This window comes from Mustela erminea, chromosome 3, assembly GCF_009829155.1.
Source record: "Mustela erminea isolate mMusErm1 chromosome 3, mMusErm1.Pri, whole genome shotgun sequence".
Lineage (NCBI taxonomy): Eukaryota > Metazoa > Chordata > Mammalia > Carnivora > Mustelidae > Mustela > Mustela erminea.
In genome coordinates, this window is record NC_045616.1 from 37,695,058 (window position 1) to 37,704,987 (window position 9,930).

Genomic DNA, 9,930 nt, shown 5'->3' on the forward strand with positions numbered 1-9,930 from the left:
CCTAACACAGGCTTGTTTTATATTTTTCATAGAGGAGAACAACACAATAAATAGGTTTCAGGTAAGTCCATTCAATATACATCCATGATTCAATATGAACTAACATAATTAACAAAATTAGCAAAGTTAGACATTGGCTCATGTTTTTTAATTATACAAATAACTCCTGGGGCAGGGATAATTTTCTTATTGCTCTTTTTATTGTATTCAACCCTTGATTCACTTAAGCTACTTTGTTTCACTAATGCTTATGTTTACTGCATGACCAAATTGTGGGTCCAAATTTGTAACATTAAATATGTTGAATAAGAATTTTGTAAAGGTCTATGAAAGCTATGAGTAATTCTCCCAGATACTGTGGCAAAATGAAGTATCAAAAACTGTACTTCCATCCTGAAAAGTGTTTTTCTCTGGGGTCAGAAGGAGGGAGAAGAGAATATGAATAAATGTAAAATTGCAATGAATTATTATGTGGTAAATGTTAAACATAGAACACTAACAAAGTGATTTTGTGGGGAAGAGTCACTCTGGTTTGATTATGTGTAGTCAGACTTCATAATAAAAGATTTTATAGAAGTGAAGGGAAAAACATTTTCAATAAATTAAGTTATTCAAGTTTACTTAATGCATTTGGGAATTGTTTATGTAAATCTAATTTTCATTGTTAGATAAAATATGTACTATCGATCGAATGATGAAAATTATCTAAAAACTCATAAATAAAATGATATAAATAAATCTTTTTTATCATCACCACTAAGCCTTTATATTTTGTATTGCCCAAACATTTTGTAAACGAATAAGTCAGTAGTAATTAGTTCTAGATAAAATAAATTTTGTAGCCCAGCAATCTAAAACCATTCCTGATTGCTTTTCTTTTCTCTGTTTTTCTTTTCTTTTTTTGTTTTTTAATAAGAGTGTCTTTGGGGTGCCTGTGTGTCTCAGTCAGCTAAGCATCTGACCCTTGATTTTTGGCTCAGCTCATGATCTCAGGATTGTGAGATCAAGCCCAGAAGTCAGGCTCCCTGCTGGGCACAGAGCCTGCTTAAGATTCTCTCTCTCCCTCTGTCCTCAACTTCTCTGCCTCCCTCCCACCCTCCTTCCCTCTAAGGGGGTGGGGGGGAAGTGTCTGCAGAATCTGCAAAGTGCTATAATATATACTTGTGTACTATTGTAGGAAGTAAGGAGGATATAATAAAAAGATAAGACCATTACTCTTGAATTCATTCTTTTTCTAAAAGAAAAGATTTATTTTGATAGAGCATGCGGGGTGTGGAGGGGGCAGAGGGAGAAGAAGAAGAGTCTCAAGCAGACCCCTGGCTGAGCAGGGAGCCCCATGAGGAGCTCCAGCTCCTGACCCCGAGATGATGACCTAAGCTGAAACCAAGAGTCTGATGCTTAACCAGCTGAGCCACCCAGGCACCCCACTCCTGCATCTTCTTTTAATGATTTCTATATTTCTTAGACAGTTGGTGCAAAACACAAAAACAATTATATTGTAGCTTTGTAAGTTTTGAAATGAGTAAGTATAAGTTCTCCAGCTGTTTATTTTTTATCAAGATCGCTTCGATTTTTAGGGTCTCTTGAGGTTCTGTATGAATTTTAGATGGATTTTCTGTCAGGAAAAAAAAATCAAGATTTTGATAGGGTTCACATTGCATCTGTACTATTATATAATATTGATTTTTTAAAAATATAAGCTTTCCAATCCATGGGCCTGGAATGTGTTTCCAGGTCTTAACATCTTTCAGCATTGTTATATAGATTTCAACGTTACAAATATTTTATTCCCTTAGTTACTGCTTAAGTACTTTATTCTTTTTGATGATATTATAAATGAAATGGTTTCCTTAATTTTATTTTCAGATTGTCATAGTATATAGAAATGCAACAGATACTAATATTAACTTTATATTCTGTAACTTTGCTGAATTTATTTATTTCTAACTTTTTTGTGGAATCTTTAGGACTACATATAAGATTACATGATCTGTGAACATAGATTATTGTTCTGGCTAGAATATCCAGTACTATTTTCAAAAGAAATGGCAAAAGCAGGTATTCTTGCCTTATTCTTGATCTTAGAAGAAATGTGTTTAGTATTCACCATTGAGTATGATGTAATCAAAACAATGTGGTACTATCGTAAAGGCAGCTACATAGACCAATGGAATAGAGCTTGAAAAGAAACACTCACATTTTGGGTCAAGTGACTTTTGACAAGGGTGCCACAATTGGTAAAGGACAGTCTTATCAATATATACTGCTAGAGAAACTGGATACCACGTGTGAAAGATTGAAGTTAAGCCCTTACTTAACACCAAATATAAAAGTTAACTCAAAATGGATTAAAGATCTAAACATACAGCTAATACTATAAGACTCTTGAGAGAAAACAGAGAAGTAAATCTTCATGATGAAAATTCAGAAGAGTTCTAGTTATTTAATCTGGAAATGTCTATAATTTAACTATATTTTCACATATTGGCATCAAATTGACTAAAGTAAAGTCTTAATTTTCAGGGGGACAATGAAAAATAATATGACAAGAATAATAGAATTAAAAAAATTGGTATGTGTGTTTTTCCTAGTTCATTTGGTCAGGTTATTTGCACTAAGAGGATCCCAAAAGATACTTTCCCATTGTTTTAGTTTGTACTTTGAAAATGCAGCTAATGTTTGCTTGCAAATACAACTCTATGAAAACTCTGACATTAGAGTACATTAGAATCCTGAAACTATTTTATAGATTTTTAAGATAAGGAATGAAATCTACTTTTTGCTTTCTCTTTTTTCAACACCTTTATTTACTAATACACCAAAGACTTTGTCATTTTGTCTGGTCTACCACACTCCTCTGCCCTTGATTTTCCACTCCACTGTCCTTAGGCAGACTTTCCTGTTCCACTGTGGTGAACACGTCTCCTATACACTTTTTCCTCACAATGCATAATCCAGACAGAGTCATGTCAGGGATGGAAAAATGCTTTAACCACATTAACACTTGATTCCCTACTGACATTTAATGAAACTTGCTTTGACAGTTTTCTCTGTATTTTTAAGCTCTTGCTTTGATAGATTCACTAAACTTTTATAATTTAATAAAATAAACAGTTCAGATGTGAAAAGGAAATTTAGAGATCTGTTCTAAATATAGATGTGCATTTTTCAAAATTATTTAGTTAATGCATTCTATATGAATATTATAATGCATTCTATATGAATATTGTATTTTAATAACACAATTATATTATAGATAAATTGTAAATTCACAATTAATGAATCATAGGCCTAGAAATATTTTTGAAGATTTACAAAACCATCCTGCTTATTTTATAGAAGGAAAAACAAAGCTCCAGGTATATCAAAAAAGGAAGTTTAGAATGAGGTCTGTCCTCTATTCTTGTCACTGTCCTTCCTCCACCAATTTGCCAAGTGAAGCACTTTAAAATGTAAATTCTCAAGATGGTTTTTCTCCGTACAAAATGTCTCTCATTGACCTGTGTGTTCACATTCTGAATATATTTTCTGATAAATGCAAATGCATTTCAGCTAATTACGGAAGTATACATAATATTGCTAGTCATGTGTTTATATGGCCATCCAAGGATGCTCAAAATGTGTGCTAAATTCCTGCTTCAGTAAGATACCAGAAAGCAACTTAAAATTGTGAAATTTCAAAGGTTTTTTTTTTAATACATATGGAGAATTACTTGAATTATAGTATATTTACTTGGCTTTTCTCTCAGAATGAGAGTTTAAGAAGAGGATTTAGAGAGGAAGGAGAGAGAAACCAAACTTGGTGCTGGTACCAAAACACTTGTTTTTTTTGTTTGACATGTGTTGATTGACCCAATTAAAGTGCCACATGCTTAATTAATAGAGCCTTTTCTTGATCACAGAAGATTTGGGGCCTACCCTAAACATTTACATAATTTTATGTTTGTTCCATTTTAGACCTAGTTTTGTGACCAGTTTGTAGTGTGACCATGAGCATGTAATACTGATGTGTGTGGATTTCCTGAAGTGTAAGAACAAGAGATTTTCCTTATTTTCTTTGCTAATTCATTCAACTTGTACTTTTTTTTTTTTTTTAAACGTATGGTGTGGGAATGGATTCTGCAGCTGCTGTCAACTCAAAGCATCATGACCAGTTAGGTATGTATGTTTGATTGTTTTTGAAGGGAGAGAGATGACAGACCTGTCATAATTCCAACTAGATATTTACCTCCATTCTCATTTATTTGTAGACATAAAAATGTTTATTTAAAAGTATAAATAAATATAAAAGAATAAACTAGCTTTAAATTGCATTTTGGGAGCCCCTGTTTACAAATGGATTTAGTTCATGTTTTGTTCACTCCTTCAGTAAACATGTTTCCATTTTGGGGGGCTTGTTATTTCCATTCCTACTGTTATAACTTTTTCAAATCTATCATGGTCCTCCAAATATAAAGTCTATAAAACATTCAAAATACTAATCAGCTTTTTAAACTGTAAATTCCTTGACCCTTTATTCAGACATGAAGCAGAATTTCATTCTGCTGACTTAATTGCCATAGTTAGTAAGAAATGAGACCTCAAAACAGAAGAGTGAGTAATGGAAAATTCTTACATAATTTTGTACCCAAATATTTTAAGTGTAATTTTAAAGGTATTGTGCCTAAGGAGTCTTAATCAGGAAAGGATGCTATATTTGTCATTCTTTTTCTGCATCAATGGAGCAGGCCATACGGTTCCTCTCTATCCTCTTATTAATGTTTTCTATCACATTGATTGATTTGCAAATGTTCAACCACCTTTGCATCCCAGGGATAAATCCCACTTAGTCATGATGGATAATCCTTGTAAAGTACTGTTAGATCCTATTAGTTAGGATCTTGTTGAGAATCTTGGCATCCATACTTATCAGAGATATTGGTCTGAAATTCTTTTTGATGGGACTGTTTCCTGATTTGGGGATTAAGGTAATGCTGGCCTCAAAGAATGAGTTTGGAAGTTTTCCTTCTGTTTCCATTTTTTGAAACAGCTTCAGGAAAATAGGTATTATTTCTTCTTTGAATATTCAGTAGAATTCCCCAGGGAATCCATCAGGTCCTGGACTCTTGTTTTTGGGAGGTGTTTGATCACTGCTTCAAAATCATTACTGGTTTTTGGTCTGTTCAGGTTGTCAATTTATTCCTGTTTCAGTCTTCATAGTTTATAGTTTTCCAGGAATGCATCCATTTCCTCCAGGTTGCTTAATTTATTGGCATATGTTATTTGATAATAATTTCTGATAATTGTTTCTATTTCCTTAGTCATGATATCTCCCCTTTCTTTCACAATTTTTTAATTTAGGCCCACATAATTAATATGCTTTCCTATACACTAACAATGTAACTGTAGAAAGAGAAATTAAGGGATTAATTCCATTTACAATAGCACCAAAACGCACAAGATATCTTGGAATAAACCTAACCAAAGAGGTGAAGGATCTATACTCTAGAAACTATAGAACACTTACAAAAGAAGTTGAAGAAGACACAAAAAGATGAAAAAGAATTCCATTGATCATGGATTGAAATAATAAACATTTTTAAAATGTCTGCTGCCCAGAACCATCTATACAATCAACACCATCCTGATCAAAATAACAATGGCATTTTTCAAAGTGCTGGAACAAACAATCCTAAAATTTGAATGGATCCAGAAAAGACCCTGAATCACCAAGGTAATGTTGAAAAAGAAAGAGCTGGGGGCATCAGGATGCCTAATTTCAAGCTATATTACAAAGCTGTGATCACCGAGACAGCATGGTACCAGCAGGAAAACAGACACATAGATCAATGGAACAGAATAGGGAGCCCAGATATGGACCTTCAACTCCATGGTCAAATAATCTTCAACAAAGCAGGAAAAAATGCCAGTGGAAAAAAGACAGTTTCTCCAATAAAGGATGCTGGGAAAATTGGACAGCTATATACAGAAAAATGAAGCTCAACCATTCTTCTATACCATACACAAAGAAACTCTAAATGAATGAAAGATCTCAATGTGAGACAGGAATCCATCAAAATCCTAGAGGAGAACATAGGCAGTAACCTCTTCGACATTGTCCACAGCCAACTTCTTTCAAGACACATCTCCAAAGACCAGGGAAACAAAAGTGAAAATGAACTTTCTGGACTTCATCAAGATAAAAACCTTTTGTGCAGCAAAGGAAACAGTCAACAAAACAAAAAAGGCAACCCACAGAATGGGAGAAGATATTTGCAAATGACAGTACAGACAAAGGACTGATATCTAAGATCTATAAAGAACTCCTCAAACTCAACAAACACAAAACAGATAATCATGTCAACAAATGGGCAGAAAACATTAACAGACAATTCTCCAAAGAAGACATAAAAATAGCTAACAGACATATGAAAAAATGTTCATCATCACTACCCATCAGGGAAATTCAAATTAAAACCACATTGAGATACCACCTTACACCACTTAGAATGGCAAAAATTGACAAGACAAGAAACAACAAATGTTGGAGGAGATGTGAAGAAAGGGGAACCCTCTTACATTGTTGGTAGGAATGCAAGTTGGTGCAGCCACTTTGGAAAACAGTGTGGAGATTCCTCAAAAAGTTAAAAATAGAGCTACCCTATGACCCAGCAATTGCACTACTAGGCATTTACCCCAAAGGTACAGATGTAGTGGAAAGAAGGACCACATGAACCCCAATGTTCACAGCAGTGGTGTCCAAGATAGCTAAACTGTGGAAAGAGCAGAGATGACCTTCAACAGATGAATGGATAAAGAAGATGTGGTCCATATATACAATGGAATATTACTCAGCCATCAGAAAGGATGAATACCCACCGTTTGCATCAACATGGATGGAACTGGAGGGGATTATACTAAGTGAAATAAGTCAAGCGGAGAATGACAATTGTCCTATGGTTTCACTCATGTGTGGGAACATAAGGAATAGCACAGAGAACATTAGGAGAAAGAAGGGAAAAATGAAGGGGGTGGAAATCAGGGGGAGGAGAACCATTAGAGACCATGGACTCTGGGAAACAAAGTGAGGGTTTTAGAGGGGTAGGGGGTAAGGGGATCGGTTAGGCCAGTGATGAGTATTAAGGAAGACACATATTTCATGGAGCACTGGGTATCATACACAGTGAATCATGGGACACTACACCAAAAACTAATGATATACTATATGGTGACTAGCATTAAAAAAAAAAAAAATACTCTGCCCATAACAGGTTGTTTATTTCTTATTACTGACAGAGTTTGATAACATTACTTTCAACTTTTTGTCTCCTTCCAAGTTTTTTTCACTTCAATTTAAAAATACTTAAAATTAACCTTTTCTTTAAAACCACTTTGTGGTCCTGAAAGATTGGGTAGGGTATGTGCTATGGTGAGTGCTGTAAAGTGTGTAAGCCTGGCGATTCACAGATCTGTACCCCAGGGATAATACATTATATGTTAAAAAAAAAAAAAAAGGCGTAGTAGTTTCCTATTGTTCTTTATTGCTTAAAATGTAGGGAAATGAGTAAAATAGGTGTCTATTTTCCTTTGAGATTATTGTATTTTCAGTTAGAGATCTTTGCAGAATTTATGACATTTTCTATCTAATTATATAATTGAATTTATTATCTGCTACTTTCAAGTGACCACTTAGACAATACCAAGCTAACAAACTATAATCCAAGAATGAAACTACCCAGTTTCCTTCAGAACAAAACACATAGGCATATGTATATATGTATGCATAAATATATATAAAAACATACATCATATAAAATATATAAACACATTCATGTATAGTATCAAAATTATTAGGGTATTTTTCATAGACTATTTTCACAATACAATGAGCTTTTGCATTATTCTTTCATATAGACAACACAATCAGGACTCCTGGCATGGACTCTCAACCCTAGAAACCTTTGCAAAAATTTCTCTATTACTTTGAAGGAGTGGACAGCTATTGGATTACAATTAAATTTAGGTAGAAAATGAAAGATGATATTTCAAGTTCTCAATATCAAACTGTAGAGCCTAAATATGATAATCAAACCCTGAATTAGATTATGTGTTACTTTGGTAGATATATTAGAAAGTAGAAAATCAGGTTGACATTTTATCAGTAGCTGCTCTTCTCATCAGAACTATTTTACTCTACATTGCTCACATTCATCTTGCTCTACTATCCAGGGAGATCACACTATAGAAAACTAATATTTGTTACAATTGGCAACATATTTATGGTAAAGAAAAATGCATGAAGGTTAGTAAAACTTGCCTGGTGAAAGAGTATTCCAAATAGTACCTTAAATTATCAGAGCAATATCCTGTGAATATATATTAAATTATTTGAAACACATTGATACTAATATTCTCCTTTACAAAAATTTCTTAATTTTGACACTTCAATATTCTTTTATTACTGTATAAATTTCTTTAGTCTTCATTTGATCTGGAAATACATATATTTCTTCATTATACCAAAATATCTGTGACATTGTGTGAATTAATGCATATATTAAGATAGAGGTATAGATACATAAAAATCAGTATGTTGCAAATGTAACTCAAAAATTGGTTTATCACTAATTTAAATTAGACAGCACCATATATCAGTAAATAAATTCATAATTATTTTTTGGCTATTTATTTTAGATTTATTATATTCTTTTACTTTTCTGCACCTTTATAATATGGTTCTCGTTCTTGGTTCAATTGTAAGCATTTTGTCCTTTCAGATTGTAGTGGAATAGAAAAATATTCAGTGACCTACCTAGGATATTTTGTTGAACTGAAATGATTTACCAGAATGTTATACTCTTGGAAAGAAGTTATTGCTTAGTATCTTAATCTATTTAGGTATTTAAAAAATGATGATAGTCATCAAGGCTGATATCAGGCTGATTTTTGGATTGCACTGTTGTCGAAGGCTTTTCATTTATTTTTTTGCAGGTTGTTGCTTTAAACTATACTGTTAGTTTCTTAATCTGTGGACCCTATTTAGTCTCCAGTTGTTTTGCAAAGTCCATTCGTTCTCTTTTCCCCTTCCCACTCTGCTTCCAACTTCTCCTCTCCTTTTCCCTTTCTTTTCTCTCCTTCTCCTTCTCCTCCCCCCCCCCCCCCGCCCCACTTCTTCAACAAGCACAGGTGGATGTAACTGATCCAGGCTATTGATAATCTGTTTTCCAGCCATTTTACCTCGGGCTGCATGATTATTAAGTTTAGGGCCTCTCTTCAGTGTTATCACAGTTAACATTTCAATGAAATCTGTCATTCTACAATGTAGATCATCTTCTTTCAGAGCTCCAATATCTGTTTCCCCAGTGCTTATCAACTATTTCTAAGCCAGTGTCATGATTAAATAAAATCAGCACTTAAAAATAAATGAAATATAAAATAAATAAATAAATAAATAAATATTATATTTATAATCCACATTTGGAGCTAGCCATCAGTCTTACCTTTTTATTTTCTTAATCTTTGAAATCCATAATTAGCAACAATAATTAAAAGCATAGGAGACTTTACACTTTGAATACTTGCCTCATTGTGGAATATTAAACTAAAATCTGGTAGTCAATGACAAGGGCTGAGAACATTGAGTATTATTTTTCAATATTTCTAAAAAGGAGTATTTTTACTGCTGCCCACACTTTACAAAATACCAGCTGACTGCAATTCAGTGCTTAAAAATCCTGGAAACGGCATGTTCCGAATGTGAGGTAGTTTAATGAAAATATTAAACAGCAGTGTAATACATATAGGTAGGATAGATGCATATGTATATATACACATTGTATCCATGTGAAAGAAAATTTTGGCTTTATAATCTCAGTATAATTTTAATTATATTTGGAAGATATAAACTCAAATTTAAATCTCAAGTTATAAAAAATGCTGGACTTTGTAGTT